At 41.9% G+C, this 24,698-nt stretch overlaps 1 protein-coding gene across 2 annotated transcripts in view; it reads right to left on the reverse strand.

Moving 5' to 3' along the window:
• SCAF8 (SR-related CTD associated factor 8) overlaps positions 1-24,698 on the reverse strand; it is a 151,506-nt gene that overhangs the window by 44,249 nt on the left and 82,559 nt on the right. Inside the window, exon 21 of one of the 2 annotated variants that reach the window (XM_027887469.1) lies at positions 21,333-21,588. The exons of the other annotated variant lie outside the window; for it this stretch is intronic. The gene's annotated coding sequence lies outside the window, so the exon portion shown is untranslated. Of the gene's footprint in view, positions 1-21,332; positions 21,589-24,698 lie in introns of those variants that run through there. 2 annotated transcript variants of the gene reach the window in all.

Genomic DNA, 24,698 nt, shown 5'->3' on the forward strand with positions numbered 1-24,698 from the left:
TCTGGGCACATGTAGGGTAGGCCAAGTACCATTCCCCACAGGTAGTGTGGGTGCAGCCACACTGATTTGGAATTTAAGGAGAATTTAAGACTAAGAACATGGTTGGCTTCATCCAGGGAGTGGTCCTGGGCATTAATTTACTGGTATAGCTGTAGCCCATGCCTCTCTGAGTCAGTGAACATACATAACGCAGATGAAGAGTAAAAAGGTGGTGAGATTCATGTTTCCTACCTACCTTACAGTCAATTTGGGAGCATAGTCTATTTAAGTGCTCTGAAATTTTCTATAAGAAACTAATAACTAGTAACTATTTGTCCTCAAATCTATTTCATATACATATATTATAGAATGGATGTTTCTAAGTAAGAGCCTTAAAGGGACTGACACACGATGCTGCTTAACTAAGGTTTCTGTGAATGCTTATTTCCTGATAAAAATCAAGCTATTTCCAGGCAGGCATGCTGAGTTACTTGCTTATCTATATCTTATATACGGGTGAGTTCTTCTTTTTTTTTTTTTTTTTTCCTACCATACAAGAACTAAGCATAACAAAGCCTAGACATAGTTTTAAAAATTGAAGAGAATCATACTAGGTTACACATATCAGCAGTCTCCATCTTCCAGCAAAGTAAAAACCAGGGGGTTTGGAAGCACTGAATAGTAACAGAAGCGAATTGTGCAGAGCACTCTTATCTAGGGAGATGGGAAGTTGAGAGGAAGGATGTTCTTGGATCACATTTTATGCTGCCCCCAGGAAAATGCAGATAATAGTAATTCTCCCGATGTTTGTAAGGGCTCTGCAGCCCTAAGATAGGGCTAGGACAAGGAAGAGATAGCAAGGAAAAAACTATTGAACAGAGCAAGCAGATATTACAGGGGTGGGTATTAAAGAAATTCCTACTAAAAATGCCAAAAAGCACTCTGGTCTTTTGTCAGCATATTTTTTTTTAAACAGCTGAGATCACTGTAGTAATTTATATTTTGTCTTTGTTTAACATGGCATCTGCCATTCCCCCCTTTTGCATGTGTTGCTCAGTTACTCCTGTATTCAGTCACAGAAGACTTCAGGGGTGAGCTGGGGCTCATTGCAGGTGTTGAAGGGCTTAGAGCTCAAATACAGTTGTATTTAAAAATAATTCAGTTAAAGGCTGGAATCTGAACACAACTTTATTGTCAGAGAGAGGCAAAGGGAACATTCATAATTTGTCTGATTCATTTGGATTAATGTATGGCTTCGCGCCCTTGCCCCCATTGCAAATTGGTTTTATATCCAAACCAGCATAGAAATGTAGCACACTGAAAGATGAGCAAAGAAACTACATAAGCCAGGTGGGTGGGAAATGATGTGACCATTTCCTCCTCACTCTTCTGGCTCACTGGCTGCATGGGGCAGCCTGGAGGAATTTAGGAAACCTGGACAAACTCCATACCAGCTTTGCAAATCCAGACATTCCTCATCCTCAGGTGCTTTGGGGGACCCTAATGAAAAAGCAACTGGGAATAGCTTGCAAGATTCTCTGCTCTTACAAAGTACCACATGGCATCTGCTTTGCGTTCTTTTGCGTCTTCTCTTCCTCTCACTCTGAGCAGCTGTTTCTTTACAAGAAAACCACAGAATGGATACTGCAGAAGTACCTTCTTTCAAACACTTTGTTAAATGCTTGTATCTGGCTGAGAGGTAAATGGATCCAGAGCTGAGGGGAGACATTGCTCTAAATTGCCGCCAGCCTGTGGGAACAAGCCATCGGTTTCTCTTCTAACCTGTGCTTCCTATAGAAACCTAACAGAGTCAGACCAGGACCTGCTAGAACACAACTAATGTACAATACCATGATCATGTCTTTCTGTTCCTTGACGTAGAAATAACCATGCTTCAAAGTACAGTGTCTGGCTCTACTTTTCACCAAGGTTGTATTTGGGAGCACTGCTATTAATGCAGCAGGGCCTTGGAGCTTTCTCTTCCATCCTCTGGAAGATGAAGACCCTGCATCTTCATGCTGTCACACTGGTTTTAGTCTGGTGGGGCTCATCAGTGCTCAGTAAAACTGCACCAGCGTAAAACTGGCATAATGGTGCAGAGAATCAGGCCTGCAGGGTGCAATTTGTTCTGACATAATAGGATAAAACTATTTGTCTTATATGTACTCTCAAGTGATAGTGCTGATGAAATGTGTCAGAATAAAGGCCTGGAAAGTGGAGTCCTTTTTCTGTCCATTAATCAGGCACAGAATGCATGGAAAAGCAAAAGCTTCACCAGCCAGGCTACGTGCTGCTCTCCCAATATGCCTGCACTGAGACCCGGGTGTGCCCTCTCCCATGTGACAGGGTAGTTTTGTTTCCTTGTCCATTTATTTCATGGCATCTCTGTGGAGATCGCCAGGGGGGACACCAGTCAATGTCAATGTCAGTTATGATGCTGTTTTATTGTGCTCTGAAAATGTACCCTAGAAGTGGATCGGCAGCCCTCACCCCACACAACAATTGGATAACCTACTTCCACTCCTTACTGACCTACTTATTTGCACACTGGTGACCTAGATATGGAAGGCCCCGTATCCCACTAAGGTCTCTGGGTCCTTACACCATAAATGAGCTAGGATGTTATGTGTATGCACAATTCACCAGCATGAATTGGGTGCTACAGAACTACCCACCAGGAGAGAAAAATCACGTTAAGGAGAGTAGCAGTCAAATAAAGGGAAACATTGTCTTTGCCACTTCTTACGTTTTTAGACAGGGATGATTTGCAGCAACAGAAAGGCTAGGATGTAAAGAGTAGTGATGGATTAGCAAACCATAGAGAAGAGTCAAGGGAATGTGAGAAAGAGAAATTGTTATGATTCTGCAGTTTAGTAGCCCTTCACTGATACAGTTTTTACTAAGTACAACCATGTAAAGTCTGAAGACCATTTGTTGTTCACAACTCAAGTTTTCATCACATGTAAATTATGAGGAAAAGCCTATACAGTGCAGTTACAGACCAGACATATAACTATTTTAACCAAGAGCTATCTATTATCTGAAACAATTATCTTTTTCTGTTATGTAGTGAATTACTAAACATTCTGCAGTTATTGATATTGCTGTTGTTTGGTGGGATGCATCCTCAGGAAGTGGAAATTAATGCTCCTGCATCAGTCTGGATCACTTGGACAGTCTAGTTGTTCCCATAGGATACACAAGAAATTAGACCCATTCATAGACACTGACCTTGCAGTATTTGGTGTGAAAATAATGATTAATTCTGTACTCATTGTATTTACATCAGGAGCAGATCCACGTCAGGATTCGCAATGTCATAACTACATATGCAAAGCAGGGTCTCCAAAACTCTCAGAGTCTCTGTATCAGGGCCCTCTGGAGAAACCCTTCACACTCAGCTAGCAAGGGGCTAGCTTTGGGTTTGTAGTGAGACAATTTCACTATGCAGTCAGTGGAATTCTCACCTTGCACTTGCTACATGCAGTGTTTTTACTGCTTATCTGTCTTGGTTTTGGAACATACTTTAAATCCATGTTCTCAGTAACAACATTTAATACAGGACCTGGAAGCCAGTAAACATCAAGTTGGCCAGAATGTTCTCAGGTCCTTCTGGCATTGTCTGTTCTCATTGTCTGATGTCATTGGTGTGATGTTCATACACTGTACTTTGTCTTGGCTGTTTATATCTGCTGAGCTAATGAGATCCCTTCGGGTAGTCTGCCCTGGAATGCACACAGTTATCCATGGTCCTCATCATCCTTTTAGGTTGAAGGTGGAAGAAAGCAAAAATGAACACTGCCTTTTGTCACCTCATAAGGCTCTAGAGCCAAATCCAAAGCCAAATCCTAAATTTTTCCCCAAACAGTAACATTTGCTTTTGACAAAATTCTGCTCTACTGACTTGCTTTTCCTGACAAGCACAGCTGTATTCTTCTGAATTTTCATCTTCTTCTTTCATTTTCAAAATGACCTGGTTGTTACAGCTTCTCACCATGCTGCAGCACTGTAACAGTGAATGGGAGAGGAAGAGATTGGTGAGAGGTCTGTCTACCTACTTTGCTATAAACCATCACCCTGAATACACTGTAAAGTATTTTTCCCAGTTTTACACTACTCCACCCTATTTCCTTTATCTATTTTTATCAGTAGTGACCCATTCACAGAATGTGAATGTGTAGCCAGGGGAAAATGAGTTTTACAAAAGCCATTTTTCCAAAGGCACTCGCGTGTGCCTGTAATTTGATGTATAACTTTGTGAAAGCTGTCACAGAGGTATTCCACATGCACCAGCACTGATGGATCAGCATACTGGCATGATGACACAAATACAGTCTTTCATCATTGTCAGCACCTTTTGACTCTACATTTTAAAGCTGGACAATTACAAGCTCCGATTTTCCATTAGCCTCTCACATACCCTCTGCCTGTTCTAGAACAGATTTAGAGGTATGAGTCATACACCAAAAGTCCAAAATTTTGCTTACAAAATGGTTAATGGAGTGGCTCTGCATCAGATAGTGACATGCTTTAGGATTACATACAAGGAAAGAACTCCTGCTTCTATACAACTCCACAGCAAGGACAAAAGACTTTCTTAAATACTTCTGCCCTAGAAACAGAGACATGTTGTGACAAGTGGTCAGTTTAAGGTGAAAGGAAAGCCCAGTGAGTTTTTTTGCAAGATGGAAAGCTCACCACTATGATCTCGTGTCTGGACTTTAACTCTGGCCACCACGTGTCACTCTGCTGTAGTTACTCAGACGTCTGGTGTGAACTGAAGTTGGATGCTTTGGCAGAGAGTCAACCTTCGTTTTAACCAAGGTGAAGCACAGCCCAGAGAAATGCCTCCTGCAAATGCATTATTGCCATAACATTCCCTCTGACCTTTCAGGCTTGGTCACTGCAAGGAAATTAATGTTCATGGAAACAGAAGTCTCCCCTAGCACCCAGGGTGACTGTCCAGTCCAATAGCAAGACATGCTGTGGGCATAGTCAGCTCCTGCCCCTGGTCCATTGGGTGGCAAGTAGTATATTTTTAAATCAGAAGCAGGACAAAGTACTGTCACAACATCTGGCTGCAGATATCAGACACCAGACTGCTCTCAGGAAAAAAAGAAACCCTTGTTGCCAGTGAGTCTGTAGTCTGATAACTCAAAGTTACACACAAGGATTCTCGATATCAAATGCTGTTGCGACTTTCCAGCGGCCCTGGTGTAGCAGTAAGAGATTCCCTTCATCTTAGACAGGCTTTGCCACCTCATCAAAGGAGCCACAATCTCTCCCTTCTTTTCCCAACACACGCTTCTTCCTTTTTTTGTCCATTTACTTCAAACAGTGCAGCAGGTTGGGGCAGCTTAAGCAAAACGAAAACTGCCAGTCAAGTTACCAAATAAAGCCAGAGCGCGGACACATGAATAAATTCACCTTCCCAAAATACATTTGCAACAAAATAAACAAGAAACAAAAATCTGCTGGAACTTCTATACCAGGGTTAAACGGATATTACCACGGAGTAAACCTATCCCTGTTCAATGTCAGCTGTATGCCAGGGCCTGCATCCAGACCACAGCTCTGCAGCTGGTTCCCAACGGAGTAAGCACTTAGGAGCTCCTCAAAAACGCAACACTGCTTGCACTGTTTCTAAATCAACATCTTTCCCTTCAATTAGGTTCAGCAGTTTGACATTACTGTTACAGAGCCTGATTGCAGCAGGATCTGCAGCCATTGTCAGCCTTCCCATGCCTGCTGCAGGAGTTGGTGGCATTGCAAGGAATGGCACCTGACAGATGCCAGCAAAAGCCAAGGTAATGTTGCAACCCTGAAAATAGCATGAGTGTCACCTCTCATGGGGAAACAGAATAATCCCAAATCAGTGTTTGATGATTGCACTGCCTTGAAGGTGAAAAATACTGCAATATACCTGGCATTCATAACACTGCCAAGCAGCCAATTTGTGACTGGGCAAGTTGCAACACCAGTGGTACCAAACAGTGGTACAATCTGTTTGGTTTCTGGAAAAGGAAGGGCAATGTTCTAGTGCTACTCTGTGGAGCAACAATTATAATAGCATGACAAATAAAATATGAAAGGAACAGGTGTTTTGCAATGTTACCAGGGAGAATTTAGTGCTAAGACAGTGCTGTGGGTTGACACAGAGGTCATCATTCATAGCATGTGTATTTTCAGAAGAGGATGGGCTCAGTGTCTTCTTTGCTATATGCATTTGGCCTTTGTTCTTTTTTAAAGTCAGACAGATCATAGGATCATAGTTGGAAGGGATCTTAAAGATCATCTACTTTCCGCTCCCCTGCTATGGGCAGGGACATTTTTCACTGGACCTGATTGCTCAAAGCCTCATCCAACCTGGCCTTGAACACTTCTGGAGAGGGAAGAAAAAGATTTCAACAGGCTCAGGTGCTAGTGGCTGTCAAATCCTCCTGCTAATGAGCTAATGCTGACCACTTAAAGGGGTTATCATGGGTTGAGAAGAGACTTGGGACACAGTACTGCAAACTTGACAGAGAGCCCTTATTCCTTTCTTTCACGTCTAAAGCCAGTGGTGGGATCACTGAAAATGCTTTCTGGTCCTACTGGCCTGGGGCAGACTGGTTGAAAGTTTCCTTTTCTTCTTCTGTTATGTCGTTTCTCCATTAGGTTCAGAATTAGGTACTGTTGTCACTGCCTGGCATCACTACTGAAACTGCTTTAAACTCAGCACAGGACTGGGGTGACACTATATTTGACCTGTGAGAGACTCAGAAGGTATTTTTGGTTGCCCTGGCTCCTTCGTGCTGTGACAGCTCTGCTCAGTACTAACAGCTGAAGGATGAGGCAAAGATAATGTTACCTATGTCAGCTGAGATGGGCTTGGACCCCGAGCTCAAAACTAATTTCTGGTTCATTCTGCCCACATACCTCATTACAGTGTGGTGCCAAAGTAACGTGATGGGTGTTCAAATATCACGGTATATTGCCTGTGCAAAACACAGCCAAAAGTAGGAAAGGGAAGGAAATGAGTCAAGAGAATACACGTGAGAGAGCTGAAAAATGTATGCATGTCTTAAGTAGTCATGGAGAAAAGAAAGCTTCAGAGCGACATAATTGTGGCCTTCAAGTACCTGAAGGGAGTCTACAAGAAAGGTAGAGAGAGACTATTTACAAAGGCATGCAGTGACAGGACGGAGGGGGGGTGGGGGTGGGATGTGTGTGGATTCAAACTGAAAGAAAGCAGGTTTAAATTAGATATTAGGACAAAATTCTTCTGCGGGTGCTGAGGAATGGGAACAGGTTGCCCAGAGAAGTTGTGGATGACCCGGCTCTGGAAGTGTTCAAGGTCAGGTTGGATGGGGCTTCGAGCAACCTGGTCTAGTTAAAGGTGTCCCTGCCCATGGCAGGGGGTTTGGACCTAGGTGATCTTTAAGGTCCCTTCCAGCCCAAACCATTCTATGATTCTACTATAAACAAGGATTCAAAGAATGAGAAAATTCAAAAGCAGTGTGTTTCAAACTTCTGCCAGTTATAAATGAAACTATCACAAAGTTTCACTAAGTTTGACATAAGCAGTTCTTAGTATGAATTCTCACCAAAGAAATCCACTACTAGGGTGGATAGAAATGATTTAACACTAATTTTCATGATGGTATTAATTTACAATGCAGCTAATTATTTTGTTTGAATCATTATATGCAAACCGTTGGTTTAAGAGAATGACAAATATAAGGACTTTTCTGTAAATTTTTTCTCGCTATTGCAAGCTCAGTTTGTCATTAGAAAATCCCTGTTAATTAAAAAGTTTCAAGAAGTTTGGTTCACGAGCATCCTTTTCAAATGGAGGGCAGAGCCAATCCCAGAGGGTTTTGGCCCTCAGTCGCACACCACCAACACTGAATAGCCAGTGAGCACGACTCTTAATAACAGATGCAATGCCTCCAGCATTTCTACAGGTTACTTAGTAACTACCTGTGAATAATGAAGGTATCCAGAGAGAATAAAGGTCACTTTGAAACTGCAATTAACAAAAGGAGGCTGAAATTTCTCATGAACATATTTGGGAGTGACAGGTCGGAGAAGGGCAGCCAGCAAGCAGCAAAATTTTTGTTAATTAGACAGAGCGCAGGCCTTGCAAATGAGCTGAAATGAAACACAATGGTTAATGGTAGATGAGTGGGATGTTTAAACAAAGACTTGATGTAGGGAACTTTTGAAGTGCAGTCCTAAAACACACAAAGCATTAAGGAATCTTTTTTAGATCTATAAAACAGCAGCTGATTATGTATAGATGAAAGTTAATGAACCAATATGCTCTGAAGTGTCTTCTTTTCTAGATACGGCTCTGTAACTTCCATTAGCATCCACAGACTCTTAAATACACAAACACATTAGTCATGCATTGGATCACACCGTACATTTTGTTAAGTATCCAAAGACTGAAGTGACTCATATGATCAAAATTTCTTTTCCCATGTGAATCAGATGCAGTGCCTGACAAATCTCCACTGAAAAAGGATGGTGTCTTTTGAGTAGAATTTTTAGAGCACCTCACTTCTTAAGGATCCTGCCTGCAGAGTAGTCACGTCAGTTACAAAACTGGGTTTTCAAAAGTGTATGAAAAAACACATCAAAACATCAGAAAGCACTTGTCAGTGACAGAAATGAAATCCTACTCAGCATTGTCCAGCCCACCTGTAGCCAATTTGCTCCACTAAACACAAGTGCCTGATGTTAGCAAACAGGGATAGCCTTGTTTTGCAATGACATTGCAGAGCATTAATGAAATTTTATCAAAAGCTAGAATTAAAACTGTCCTTATCCTTTTGCAAAAAGCCTGCTTTACCCAACGTTTTTCCTTCAAAACCTCCCTTTGGTCTCCAGGTTGGGAATGAGTCATGTCACGACTCCTGAGGAATTAAACAAATCGACGCATTCTGCGGTGATTCACTGACAGTACTTTTGCCATCTTCTGCATGTGTTGTAACTCCAAGCAGTGACAATCGTCAGAGGATTTGTGTTTGGCTTTTATAATTCCTAATTCTCTTTTTTTTTTTCCTATTTTTTTCCCCTAAGCTTCTCAATCTGTTTTTAATTAAAATCAGACCCAGGCAAATGGGGAATAATATGAAAAAAAATCACCACCCGCACACCATGTAAGAGCTGCAGAATCTGGCAGCCTTCAAGTGTGTCACTCTGTTTTAAAAAAGGCAACTGGCCTCCCTGTGAGCCTACGTCACATTCTTTAAGGAGTTTTATTTTTTCTGTGTAAACATGGCCTGTTAATGACTTCACTGGGAAGGTGGCTGCAGGCACCTTCTGGCAACACTTCCAGAAAGTTCATGTGGGGCTCTGCAAAGCACAGCCATGCTGGCACCACTGAATGCAGACTGGATGCAATGGGACTGCAAAAAGAGATGTGGACTGGGTTAAGGAGATCCCTACCCCTAGGGTGCTGCCGCACTGCCAGGCTGAGCTCTGGGGAGCTCAAGAGGTTTTACCCCTGTGAAGAGAACTTGCTCTGTGGCTGCACTCAATCTTTCTGGGTCTGGGGCAGACAGCTGATATATTTTCACAGCTGAAAATCCATTCAAGCTGTCTTCCTGCCTATCTGCTTGCAGCCATCTCTCTCCTATGACAGGCAATAAAAGCCACAGAGCTGGCCTGGCAGGCACAGGGGCTGTGTTTTCACTGTGAAAGAGGTGGTTCTTTACACTAAGCACAACATGTGTGCATACAGAAAGCTATCTGGTTGTACAAGAGCCACATAAAGCAACCAGAGTTCATACCTGTGAGTTCTCCTTGGAGTTGACCCACAGACTCACAAATGAGGAAATGGAGAAAAGCTGTTTTTGGAGAGAGAGGAAAGCGAACCTCCATTCAAAATTATTTAAATGTGGGGATTTCATATAAAGATGGAGGAGCAGGAGCATGTCAAAAAAAGATGGTACAGGAGGCTGGAAAGAGAAGATAGGTTTGCTGAAGAGGGCAGAGAGTAAGAAACACAAGACAGAGAAATGTCTTGGTTCTGCTAAGGCATGAAGGAGACCACTGTCTTTCTTGCTCCATAGCCTGTCCCTGGCTGCCCAATGTGGAAAGTGAGAGCTGGAGCTGCTGAGGAACATACAGCAAAGCAGACAGAACCACTGATTAAATGGAAGAAAATACACATTTGTCCAAGCGAATGAGTATTACTACCCTGGCTGCCACTTCTGCTCCAGCTAGGCATTTCTGCTAGCTGTTTAACCTAGGCTTAGCTGCTTTGGCTTAAGCAGCTTGATGTTTCTGGGTCTTTAAGGTTTAATGCTAAAGGTAGAGGCTTTATATCTGAAACACCCCACCTGACGGAGGAGGTCTTGGTATTTCCTTCTGTTCTGGCTGAGTTTTAATAGACCTCCTTGTCTGCTTTTCTGTGTCTTTCTCGTCTCCTGCTACAATCAAATCGGATGGTCTGTTACTTCAATCTATCTTTGGATTGAACCTTGCCTGAAAGCAGTTTTTAACCAGTGTGCCAGGGACTGACATTCTTCAGTCTCTGCCTGACTGCAGCACTTTCTTTCACTGCTCACATTACAGATTGCCCAGTTTGAATATTCACACTGACTTCCACTTCTCCAAGCACGAAGGTCCTCAGGCTGTGCAAAGATAAAAAGAGGTTTCTCTTTTGGGCAAGTTGCTTTTCCTTTTTCCAGTGTGAACAGCTGTGTACAGTCCCTTTGCAGTTCCCTACTTCTTGCTCTTCACACAGACAGCAAGCAGATAATAAAAGTTCTCTACACATCTCTATACCCCCTGCTTCAGGAAACATCTTCGCTTGTTTTCAAATGCCCCATAAAGGTTTGTGTGCATGCAAACCACTGCTGAACTTTGTGGCATCTCAGAGAGCTGATGGGTGAAAGATTTGGCTTCACATCCCTTCTCAGTTTTCCTTTACAAGATGCCTCAAAGGTCATTTCAACTCTTTACTGGTCAGCTACATTTCAGTTTCTTGACATATGAAGGTCTGGTCAAAATAGGCTCCTTTGTCAAGCTACATCCACACAGCATGACACTAAGTCAGTTCCGACCATGCAGCTCAAAGGCAACAGAAACAGTAGGCAGGCACGTTCAAGCACACCTGTACTTGGGCTAAGCCATCCTGATAGAAAGCACCTTTGTCCCTCTGCTCACACCAGGAAGCTCCCACGTCAGGTTTGTCTGCTAGGGTAGAGACAGAGCTTGAAGTCAGCTGACAGGGCTCCCAGGTATTGCTGTGGAAATCTGGGGCCTAGTTTACCTACTTTTGTCCTGGCCTCTGCATTGCACCATTCCTCCACGGCCAGCCACAAGGACTAGTTCAAGTAGCAAGTGCCGTGAACGCCCCAGTGTCCAGACAAAAAAGCAGATCTCTTAGCTGGTAATCCCCAGGCACAGCTTGGGTGCACAGACTTGTGCGGGTGTTTGCTTTCCACTGAGCAGCCTGTGGATGGGCTCAGCTGCAGTGGAATCCCGAGGAATGCAGAAAATTTCTGCAATAAAATTGCTAATGGTCATTGCAGGAGAATATGTCACTTCCAGTGGAAGTAATGACAGAATGGGCTGCAAAATATAGGGATAGAATCAAACTGAAGTTTTTCTGTTTATTTCTTCAGTATTTTCTTTGCCTGTCGTGTGGCTGAGTGAGAGGCTCTATCAAATTAGAGGAAAGGGGTGATGGGACTGGAGCATGAAAGCTGTGAGCCTGCCTCGGAAGGGCAAAAGCTGCTGGAAAACCCTCTTTCTTTACCCGCCCACTGCCCGTTCCCACCCCCAACCCCCGCCCACCGATTGAGGGTTTTTTTCCATTTCATTTGAGTGTTTTGAAACAGTTTGGAGCGGGAAAGCGCAGGTCTGCGAGGACGGACAGAAACGACCGAGAACAGCCCCTTCCATCCCCAGCTGCCCGGGCATCCCCTGGTTACCCGGGCGGCGGCGGCGGCACCGCCGGGCTGGCCAAGGGCGCCCTCCGGTGGTGGCCTCGGGGAGGCACCGCCGCAGCCTCCGGGATCTCTTCCCGCACGGTCCCGCTGGAGCCCGGGACACCCGCGGCAGGGCCGGCGGGGCGCAGAGGAACCCGCCTGTGACCTGGGGGAATGACCCGTGTGGCAGAGGCGCTGGGCACCGTCGGCCACTACGCAAAAAACCAAACAAGCAAACAAACAAACAAAAAAATAATTCCCCCCCCCCAACAAACAAACAAACAAAAAATGAGCAGAAAAAAGTAAAGGGAAGGCAAGAAAATCTGAAATCACTTTGATTCTGAAAGGATGAAAAGATTTAACAGTGCATTAAAACAAAACAAAACAAAGCAAAACGAAAAAAAAAGGTGGTAAATTTAAATCGGCCAAAAGGAAAATGTACTAGGGCAAACAGCCTTTGCTTTGGAGTGAGAGCACTTTTGAGAAGTGTTTTTATTCAAGTCTCCCAACGAATGCAATCTGTCTCGTCTAAACTTCAGTGGTATATATATTTAATTGAGCTAGTAATTGGCTCCCTTCGCCTTTATGCAGAGACCCATGAATGCTGACAAAGATCCCTCCCATCTGAAGACTTCAGGGTAACGCAGCTTCCAGGCACTCCTTCAGCCCTTTAACTCTTGGCATGCCCATCGGGACACACCGCCTGCTCCTGGGCTCGGCGGGGAGGACTGCCATCCCAGTCCATGGGTTGCAGTAAGAAAGGTGGCAAGTATTGGAGCTGGGAAAGGAAGAGTATCTCCAGGACTATACCCCTGATCAAGGGTGGCATGGCCTTGTGGATACAAAGTGCCAAATGTGGCAGACAACTGCTCTTAAAACCACCTCAGTGCCCATCCTCATCTCTGAGAATGTAAAGCTGCCATTGATAAGCACATTCAAAGCATATGTGACACTTAAAAAGATATTCCAAAATAAATACGACATGGTTCCTAACAACCTGGACTTGTTAAGAAGACAGATGAAGAGTTAGGCTGACTGAAATACATGGTAGCAAAGAATCTGATTTTTTTATATATCTAGTTTAATGATCTGAAAAGCCTAAGACTGAAGTTAAGCTTATTATTACAAGACCCTTTTCATCTGCATTTGGAAGTTATGTAACACACACTTTCAGGCTGCCGCAGGTCAGTAGCTGTCTACATCAGAATGCTTTGCTATGCTGCTGGAGCTCTGAGCTCTGACGTTCCTCCTTAGTTTACCTGGAAAATGGCAGCTGCTTTGCTAGGAGTGTGTATCAAAAGAACAAAAGACATACTCCTGCTGGCTCTGCTGTGGCCAACTGCCCTGAAAGAATGCATACAGCTTTGCCACAAAGCAGTGCCCAACACTTCCAGGACCAGCAACACTCATTATAGTTTTAATGAAGCAAAACTGGTCACTGACTTCATTGCATGGCCATGACTCAGAGCATGGTTTAGCTTTCCTGTGCACAAACAGAAACACAGCAAGGATGGGAGGAAGGACCTACAGGGCACCAAGCCAGGTAAATATGTCACTGACTTTGAAGTTGCTTTTCCAAACCTGAATGGCAGCATTCATGATTCAAAGTGGTACCGCTACTGAAGAGGCTTCATCTTCAGCTGGCCTCTATGTATTTCTATTATTTTTCATTGTTCTTGACTAAAGATCAGGAATCTTAGGGACAAGAGAGCTCTTGTTTCATCTCAAAGCATATTGTGTCCCTGGAACTGCTGGAAACTCATTTAAGGTGGCAACTGAATTTTCCTTTTGGGTTATTGAAAGATTAGAAATACAATTATTACAAAAAAATGAATTGTGTCATTCTGTATCCCTGTGTTTTCTTCTTGTCTCTTTTGGATTCAACTGTTGATAGCTTTGAACATTTAGGACTAATTGATTCCCATTAACTGGGGAAAGAACTGTCTAGGTTACTGTACACACTCACAGGACATGAATATCTTCATCATCCAGCACACTTTTTCCCCTTGGACCTCTATGTCCACACTGGCTCTCAGCAAGTTCAGTTACACATGGATGTCATCATAATGTAGACAAGAGTTTCCACATGTGGCAAAGAACTGTGACTTTCTGCACAGCACTTTGTGTCTCTGCTCTGAACTAATCTGTAATTTTCATCCTGAAGCAAGCCTTGGTCCCACAGAAGTTTGTACAAGCTTTGCCATGAACTTGAAGAGGCAATTGAACTACAGGAATTCAGTCTGTAATTCTTAGCACAAATATATCCTGCAAATCACTGTAGGCACATACTCTGTACTATTATAGGAAGAGATAACAAAGTGATTAAATACTAGAAGGGCCCAGGGCCTGGAATGCAATTTATTACAGAACTAATTTGCTATGTATAGGTTCTACTATTGATTGTCTCTCCCATGGCACATGATGCTTCCCAAGACTGCTTTGATTTATCACCTAATATTTGTTTTGTAATGCTTCCAGAGCTCCTGATTTTATGCCTATGAATAAAGAAAAAAAATAATCACCATCTCTGGGTTGGAAATTCTTAAAATAAAACAGACAAAAAGTACTGACAGCACAAAAAATGGAGCCTCATCACTGACTAAATTTTATAAACTGTGACGTTTGGGAAATCCAGTGTTCTCACCTTGAGATGGGATGGACTGCCTTTAACGATGAATCACTGCTCTGGTATTCCCTGCAGAAGCTGACTGTAAAACTGCCTGAGAAGTGGAGCTGGAATTGGAATGAATACCCTTCTCTTTGGAGATTACCTTAACAGCTAAGTAAACTCCATTTTCTTATTGAAACAGTACTTGAAATCAGCTATGTGAAGTTAAGCTGCATTAAGGAGTGAAGAAATTATGACAATTTCAAAACTATGCAAAGCTCTGCCACTGTGGTAAACACAGGGAGGTTGTGAGAATGCCCGTGGAAAAAAGAACTGGCTGATGAACACAACATGCACTCTAAAAAAGAAAAAAAAGATCCCTCTGAGTGTCTTCCAGATAGACATGACAATAATTGTTCAAACTCTGCAGGGAATAATAGTTCAAATTCTGCAGGGATGGTTTTACTTACACTAGGGGCTGTTCCTGCTTCCCCTGCTGTGCAAAGGAGCAATTTCAGGGAAGAAAAAAAGACAGGTCCCAACTTTGCTGATTTGTGGCTTGACTTCTTCAGAAAGCCTATTCCTCCAGATATTCCTCCTGCGAGTGCTTCAGTTCTTACCCAAGCTAAAGAAAGACAAGGTACTTTGCATCTCACATTGGCCATGAAGAACCAAGCATGACTTTGAGCAGGGTAGGGCTTTCATGAGAGAAACTTCAGAACAGCGCTTATCAGTGCTTAATAAACCCACTGCTAGGCTGTGGGAGGTTATCTGTGACATCAGACAGGGTCTTCCAGCTGAAAAGTGTGCAGGTCTCTGCCTTAGCCTACCTGGACTCACTTTTACATTCTGACTTTTATTTTGCAGCTCTTTTGTTGATGAACAACAAAACCAAAATAGACCAAACAGCAGATCCTAATCTGGGCCTTGTGAAGGTTTTTGATAAGAAATCCACCTGACAAAATCTGCGATAAATAAGGCTGTGGGGAAAAGAATGCCTGAAACCGTCCAAATCTGTATCGCACAGGACACTTCAGTGTCTCAGCAAAAGCAAGACAAACATAGTTTATAGCTCTTATGTGGTAGGAATCTGATCTGGATATCACATATAATTTTGTCTGTTTTTCAAAACAAAACCTCTCGTAAACACTCTTTTGGTTTTGGCTAGCTTCCAGAATTTTACTGAAAGCAATAAGTAACACAGTTTTGAATATCTAGTTGGCAGTTTTCCAGTTTCAAATGGATTTATCAGGATGCTTTGTGCCTAAGTAAGAGTCAGGGGCTTTACTTTTTTCAGTCCGAACTAACACAGTTGTGATTTTAAAGAAAACAACATTGTTTGGCTGACTGTTACAAGGTACATCTGAAATTGCTATTTTTCTGACACCCACTGAGTGTTAAGAGCCCTGCACTGCCAGCTCCCCATGGAGACAGAGCACGAACTCCAGTTTGAAAGCAAAGCGAATACTGGAGTAAAATGAGGGTGGTGGCTGTGAAAGTAGTCTGGGATTAGATAACAGAGAGCTTTAAGTCCTTTTGAGGAGCAGCTCTGAGGTCTTTCTGATCCTCCACAGAATTCGTCAGCAACAGTCCCCATGTCAAGCTCAGTGTTTCTGCCTGCACCAGGGTATCACCACCCTTTGAATGGCTGCAAAGCTTGACTTAAGTATTCCCACTGACAGTGAATCCACTACATGCCTTGGGAATCTGGAACAATAATTAATGCTTTAAAAATGCTCCACATTGCCACTACAGACAGCTTCAGTTCAGCTCCCATTCAGTGCCTGCCATCACTATGATGGCTGTGCTGTCCCCAGGAGTGACAATGAGCTAGGAAAAGCTCTCTCTCTCTCCTGCTGAAGCTCATCTGCCATGAAATGTGCCTTCTGGAGTCATGGGTGGGCAGTGCCTTCTGCCTCACAGCAGCTCTGGCAGCAGGCCCCTGCAGTAAGGTCAGGCAGGGCACAGCTTGCACTGTTGCCCTCTGCAACCACTGCCTCCTATTTCTACCTTCAGGAACATTTCATACAACTGTTTTAGTTAATACTGAATCTATCTGTTTCCCTGTGAGCTGGAAGGTGGCAACTTTTTTCACACAGTTTTTTTCTTTTAAAGTTGATCAAACATTTTTCTGCTTATTCCTAGTGATAGTAACACAAAGGTAGAAAACTTTTTAAGGCTCCGTGCTGGCAATAGGGAGCCTTGGTGAAAAGTAGAACTTCCAGCTCTGACATGGAGTTTAAGAAAACAGTGATAACATCTGACCCTTCACCAGTGCCTCCTGGAAGGCAGTGAAGGTTATCATATGGAGTAACACAACGTAATTGCTTCTTACAAAATTTAGAGGGGACTGGTACAGAACTCTCAGAGCAGCTGAGGTGAAGTGAAGCTGCTGACAGAGGAGCTCTCTGCATAGAAGTTAAACACAACAGGGAGTGAGAAAAATCATGGTGATAACTTCTCAAGGTGTTGTCTTCCTTATATGATCATTTGTTTATTGTTGATTGCAGTGCAGCAACTTCTTGTGACATATCAGTGAAGTTACTTAGCTCTCTGGTGACTTGGCTTGTCTACCTGCACATTAGAATAAATGGTATGCTGCCTGGAAACTTCTGTGAGATTTCCTGTAGGAATAGATACGTTTCCGGAAGAATTTGTAATGGAAAGTTAGAACTCTGTTTTTGCTAGGAAGGCTTTCTGCCTAAATGGCAACTCTTTCTTGAAAGCAGTTTCAATGCTTTACCCCCGGCCCCATGTAGCAACAGAAGTTCTCAGCCTTGCTCTCTGGTACGCAGAGAGATAACACCTTTGCAGACATGTACAAGGCCTCCTTGGGCCAGAGAGGGTGAGGGAGGAGAGACAGGAGATACAAAAAGCCTTGGAGGAGGCAGCGCATTGCCTTTAGGGAGGCCTGAGGCGTGCAACATTGTAAAAAAGTGGTCCTTGCATCTGAAATAAACCTTTCTTTTTAATCCTTCCACTACCTTGGCATTCTTGGGAAGAATACCTGCATATGTTTTCCTTACACTTCCTTACTTAATATTTGACAAGATTTCATAGAATCATAGAATGGCCTGGGTTGAAAGGGACCTTAAATATCATCGAGTTCCAAACCACCTGACATGAGCAGGCACACCTTTCATGAGACCAGTTTGCTCAGACCTCCATCCAACCGGGCACTGAACACTTCCAGGGATGGGGCATCTGCAGCTTCTCTGGGCAATCTGTTCCAGTGCCTCACCACTCTCACAGTAAAGAGCTTTTTCCTAATATCCAAGCTAAACCTAGATTTCTAGGTTGCACCAGAGAATTTGGAAAGCAAGATAATTGCTTATGAAATATGGTCTAGACTCTAAAAAGCTTGGGCTTTTTGAGCAATAACCAACAAATAAATGACTACCATTGTTTCCTATGTATATGTAGGATGAATCAAAAGCAATATGTACACACACACATAGTTCAAAACCAAGGGAATATAAGTAATCTACAACAAGCTGATATTTGTAAAAGCCTGTGCTATCACAGCAATGACGACTGGCAGTAGGAACAGAATTGCAATCACAGGTAAGGTTTGGTGTGGTTCTGGCAGAGACATGCTCATACTTTGACACCAAAATCCCTATTACACCAAAATCATCTGTGACCTGAGGAGTCAACTGTTTCTTCCATGTCTAATACCCAAACAACACTGGACAAAAGACCTGTCTCTAAACATACTATTTATTTCAGGTCTGGGCCCCAAACAGATGTTCTTGTTCTTGGATTGGATTACTGTCTGTTAAGGAAATTATTCAAGACCATCTTATTTGAATGTGAAGTACGTATTCACATATTACATTCAGTTAGCAAAACCAACACTCTCGCCTGCTAAGCCACACAGTCCACATTAAGTATTTGTTCTAATTGTGCAAATACTGAATTGCTTCAAGTCATCAGAGTCAGCTAATACTGTTTGTAAAGCCAGCACTGCCCCCATTCAGATGTTTAAGGTTGCCAGAAACTAATGACTTTTGAAACTTTCTTTTGAAGCTGACTAAAGAGATGGGTGCACTGCAGGTCTCTCCATATTCATGTCCCTTCACAAAGAAGGGCTTGTCCAGATGCCAAGGGAAAGCATGAAGAGGCATCTCAAAGGGGGATTCATCGAAAGAACAAAAAGCTCCAACCTTTGCCCTTACTGGAGTGCCAAGAGGTTTGCCTGTTTTGTTGTATTTTGTTTTTTAATCACTCCTTCAACAGATGGGCAGCAGTCACACAGAAAAGTTCGCCCAACAGGATGGTCAAACTTCCAGCAGCCTCTGGTACAGCACAGACAAAAAGCTGTTTCTCCAAAATAAAGCCCTGCTCTTGGGGCGATTCCTTATGTCATTCAAATTCAAACAGTGCCACGGTCAAGCTCAAGCATGTACAGTTCTGGTGGGCCCAGCTGGCCACATACTGAGCATAAACCTCATTAATAGCTAAGGGTCTGTAGCACAGCAGGCTTACAGTACTGCAGGCCTGGTACTGCTCCAGCACACAGCTTTCACTTCTGTTTTTCTGAAAAAATTTTGATATTCAGAGTTAACTCGAATGGCAAGAATGTATTCCTTTCAAGGCATTGTATTTTTCTTGTACCTCAAATACTGCCACTGCACAGTTAAAGACGGTGTTAGTATTAATTTCTATGGATTTAGTTAATTTCCAGTGCTTTATTTTCTTTGCAATGTTACTGAATCAAGGAATGCCTCTTAGACATAAGAAAGCAATATGTTGAAATAGAAAGTTTAGGTAATAAGATTAGTTGATTGACAGATGAAGGCATCTGAAGACATGATCTCTATATTAGTGTAAGCCAACCTAAAACTACATTGCTGATTCATTCCCCTCCTCTCCTTGATGTCAGAGCTGGCACAACATCTAAACTCTTACAAGGGATCATTTTCAATCAGACCAAGAAGTCTCTTAGGTGTGCAGCTCCTTGAGGGAGGCAGTGGGAAGGTGTGAGCAGGGCAGAAGGGGAAAACAGGTCTTCCCCTTGTGAGCAGGAGCACAGCCTTATTTTAGGTTAACCTGATCAGGAAACTGCACTGATATTCTGTTGTCTGGCCCCATTTGTATTTAAATGCACTGGTATGGACTTCACAGCAGTGAGCGCTCTGTCATCCATATGCAACAGTGACACCCAACTAAAAGGTTTTAAAGGTCAGGAATGTTTTGTTGAGATGAATTCAGATGCTTGCTATGAGCTAACCACACTGGGATAGACCCCTGCCTATAATACAGCAACGGCCTCGATAACCTCGTAAGGACCCCATTCTTTTTTGAAATGCAATGTGCAGTTTTTCTCACACAAACTTAATTGCTACATGAAGAAAGTTTTTATAGTTTAAAATTTTGTCTTTGCTGAAGAAAATAAGAAGGAAGAAGGAAAAAGAGTCTAACTAGCTTTTGAACTCTGATGTACAGCACAGTTGTGTGTTTAGCAAACACACATATATAAAAATATATATATATATATAAAAATATATATATCACACATAGCAAATCAAAACCAGCTTAGACTCAATTTTTCTGCAGCTTTTTCTTCCAATACCTTTCCAGGATTACTAATTAATAGAGAGACCAGATGTCAAATACTTGAGTATGGCCTTAAATCTGGGATGCAATGAGCCTGATCTCCTTATTGCCCTGGGACTTCATGTGCAAATTGAATTTAAGCACCACTATTGATTTGCTAACATTTTGCATCCCTCTGCCCTTTAACCTGTTGTAATTAACGATACAAAGGAGAACAAGGTCCAATCATAGAAATACCTTCCTCTCTAACATTTTTTGTCAAATCTTCTAACCAGTGTTCAGCAATGAGCAGGATTCCAATTAAAGACTTGTAGCTACAACATAAAAGTAGAGAAAATGATGAGAAAAAAAATTTTGAATTTAGATCTTTATTATACAGGCCCAAAGCTGTGGTCACCATGCAGTTACACTGTAATGGGAATGATCTTGCTGAAAAGATCTCACTAAACACACGTAAAGAGACCACAGACAACAGCATTCCAAATAACTGACACTTTAATTTGTGTGAGAGCAAAAATAAATAAAGGAATGGCAAGTATGTCCTTTTCACATATAGTGGGGCATATACATATTCCTTCTTTTCTATAGCTATTCAAGAGACAAAATCAGCAAGTACTGCCTGAAAACACAGACCTTTCAGGTGATGGCTCAGCTAACTTTTAGCTGTTTCTCTCCCCTTGGCTATTAGATCAAGCACACATTTAGATAGGTGCATATGCCAAAAAAAAAAAAAAAAAGAAACACAATGTGGGTTTTCTGTATTTTATTTCTACTTCCTGCCCTTTCCTTCTTCTTTTAGGACACTAGGAAGTAATTGGAGACATCTAGTCCGATAAAAGCCCTGGAACTTCTCCCTTCTAGTTTTTCATTATAATCTCATAATTTATGGATTCATCACAAATTTAAAAAGGTTGAGGTGTCTTACAAGGAATTCATCATCTCAGGGATATAGATAGCCACAGTGAAGAGCTGCACATAGACTGCACACGTAGTGTTATGTAAAAGTGGTTATCTTTAAAAAACAAAACTTTTTTTAAAAATTTGTAGATCAAAACAAAGCATGTCTTATTCCCTACAGGATTTTCTTGCAACCTGTTCTTCAGTTTTTTGCACTAGGAGATGCTATAAATGGTATTAGTTACAATATACAGTCCACTGTCATCTTCTGGTCCAGCAGAAGAACCTGTCTCTCCGATGGATGCAAAACTGTTCATCTGAGCAGATCATCCTCAACAGCACAAGTATGCTCTAGAAACTCATAGAGTTTATGGTTTTAATTTATAAAATTAAACCTGCCTCAGACAGGTAATACTGGTATGTAATATTGCCGTCCCTGGGTTCTGTCAAAAACGGGGTACTGAGGTGCTCAGAGCCGTCTCAGTCTGCAGCGCTGGGATCCTTCTGGCACTCCAGACCCAAGGAGCGATGTGGTGCATGCTAGAACATGGGTGCACTTCTCACTTAACTCTGCAGAGCCCGGGACATGGTAAGCTGCCAGAACTTCCTTCATCTTGCCTGTTGACAAAAGGAACAATAACTAGTCATCACTGGTTGCTGGAGCGTAATTCCAATTTTTAAAAAAGCCCTATAAATGAGACTTTTCAATATTTATTTTTTTTAGTCATGCAAATGTTTCATTAAGAAAAGATTCGGGATAATTTTCCAGTTTCTCTATTAGATGTACAACGATTATAAGGGAGAAAGGTCTTATACTGCACAGTTCCTAAAACATTATCCAGGATTAAACATACTATCATTTAAAAAATAAGTGTCCGGTAGCTTAGTACTTTAAAACCTTCATTAAAATATTATCCCTGTAAAAAGTAATTTTTTATAGCAGATTTTCAGGATTAAAGTGTTATATTGTCTCTCACACACACTGTACATAAGATACAGACTAAACAATTTAGAGGATTAACAAACAATTAATGAGTAAGAATCCAGCAGATTAGTAAATGGTTTATGTAAATTTGGTGTACAGCTATCTCTAATACATATTAGTCATGTCCCTTATGTATGGGTAACACCTATAAATCCTTCATAAATGACACATTGACTGGGCTTCACAGAACCGAGGCTCAGAACAGACCACACTACATTATGCACTCTGATTTTCTGACAACTACAATTTTTACAGATAGTGCTCTATGAAGTCCAGGCATTTTGGTTCTCAGAAAATCAAGACTTTTTGGTATCTCAGACTGAGAAAAGGAAAGACCAAGATTACACCTCCAGTATATATTTGCTGCAGAATATGAAGAAGGAGAGGCAAAGGTACCTCTGGAGGGTGATTTACCCATTCCCTCGGTAATCTCAAGACAGTGCACATCTTTTTTCCATGGACTGTAAGTAGAATAAAGACCAAAATTTCTTTCAACTATGAATACTTTATATCCTACCACAGATACATGACTATGTTCCCCTCTTTATTCCATAAAGACCATTCAAAAAGCCATCAGGCCCTAGTAATTTTCAATCAGTACTGACATGGGCAAAATTAGAAGAAGTACCATTGCTTCAATCTAATGTGAATACAGAAGCCATGCAATGAATTCCAGAATGAATGCTAAGTTTCTTGTTACATACCCTGGAATTTTGTTGAGCCACCCAAAGTACTTTTTGTATGTATAATTATTATCTTTATCATAATCACATAAAAAGAAATCACTAAAGGAGTAGGGCTAGCAGGTGATTTGAGAGATTGTCTCACCCATCCCTGACCAATGTCATACCTGCTGATCTCTGTCTAACCTATTTTTAAACATCTGCAAGGTTAAATTTTCTGTGAATTCCCCCTACACAACCTATTCCAGGGCTCCACTTTTCCTTGACACTTACATTTTTTCCCGATGTAGAGAAAACGTTCCTCATTTTTTCTCATTGTTGAAATCTGACCTATTACTTGCTTCCTCTACTGACAGCATGCATGGCAGCTAAATCCCTTCCTCTTAAGAGTCACTCATTGCTACAAGAAGGTGGCTAACACATCTTCGTTTTATCCTCTCATGACTGAACAAATATTCAATCTTTCCTTGAAGACCTATGTGCTCTAGATCTTTGAGCACAGACTGCTCTCTTCTTGGATCCTATCTGAGCTACAGTTCCTGCAAGTGGGTGAAGCTCCTCCACTGAGGCCTTATTGGTGCTGTCTAAAGAGAAATAATCTCATTTGATGCTTTGTTACTCCCCTTCCAATAGCCTGGCCTTGTTTGAAGTAGCACTTCAGCTTGAGATCATTATCTCAGACACCCGATCTTTTCTGCAGAATTGCTGCTAGGCCAGTTGTTACTCATCTGTATTTATGTGCAGCTGATTATGTTGAGCTCTAGGTACAGTTCTGCATTTGCCCTTATTTAAATGCTGGAAACCCACTATTTTCTAGACTGCTCTGCTACTTTATCAAGGTCATTTTCAATCTCTTTGCTTCCAACGTGCTTGTTCTGCTCTATGCATTTATTAAGCGTACATTCTAAACTTTCATCCAAGCTGTCAGTGAGAATACTGAATAGTACCAGAACAACGAAAAACACTTGAAGAACCACACTTAATGGTGTGTCACTGAGAAATGCTCTCTGCATATGGTTTTCAAATAATTTATGCACTCACATAATAATAATTTATTCTAGTCCAGTTTCCCTAGTACGCATAAGAATAATAACTGAAATATTCTGCTATACGATCTTGTTCAAACAAAGCAGATAATACTTTCAAAAATCTTTTAAAATTAACAATTGTATAGACTTTCAAAGTGAAAACATTATCAAGAAAAGATTTAAAGTGATAACAAGGTCTTACTGAAAAGGGATTTTACATCTATATGGCTACTTTTATGAAGTATGACCTCTACTGAAATATTGTTCACTACGGAAGTCTTCCATAGTCTCTTAAAATTGAGTTTTGTCCAAAAAGCTTTTTGTTCAAAAAGCTCCACCGAGAAAGCAACAAACATATACCACTGTAACATCTCCTTTAGAAACAAATCAGTTGCACAGCTTCACAAAACTCCAGGCTGCAAAATTACTGTTTACTATTTATTTTGAATAAGTTCTTGATCAGAAATATACTGAACACAAACAGAATTGGTCATACTGAGCCTTGCAAAGAAAAGGTTACTGTTTCAATTAATTTTTATGGAAATACAACTCAATTCCATAAATACAGGAGGCACAGATCACTCTTCTTACCTAACTGGGGTTATTTGGCAGGCCTTTTCTACTTTTCACTCTATGATACATTTTGTTTGTGCCACCTGTGCTACTCACAGAAGTGAAATAACTTGCTTCCTGAGATGGAGACAGAGTCCCCAGCTGCTTCTGGACTGGAAGAATTGGAGGCCAGTAGAAGACGAAATACAACACAAAGCCCACCTTCACACAATATTTGATTTGATTTAATATTTAGGGGTATATCCCCTTGGATTTCCAGTGAAGAGTGAGACTGACTTTCCTCTGAAAAACACGTGGTTACAGAAAGCAGCATAAAGAGTACAAACAAAAACTTTTGACTTTCTCCTGTAGAAAAGAAAGAAATAGGGTGAAGAAGGATGGGTGAGGCAGCCTGACCCAGGGCTGCTCATGACATGCAGCCTGCTGTCTGACTGCCAAGGCAGAGAGGGACTCCCACAA

This window comes from Empidonax traillii, unplaced genomic scaffold, assembly GCF_003031625.1.
Source record: "Empidonax traillii isolate 1590-97213 ecotype Southwest subspecies unplaced genomic scaffold, ASM303162v1 scaffold211:size764888, whole genome shotgun sequence".
In the NCBI taxonomy this organism is placed as follows: domain Eukaryota; kingdom Metazoa; phylum Chordata; class Aves; order Passeriformes; family Tyrannidae; genus Empidonax; species Empidonax traillii.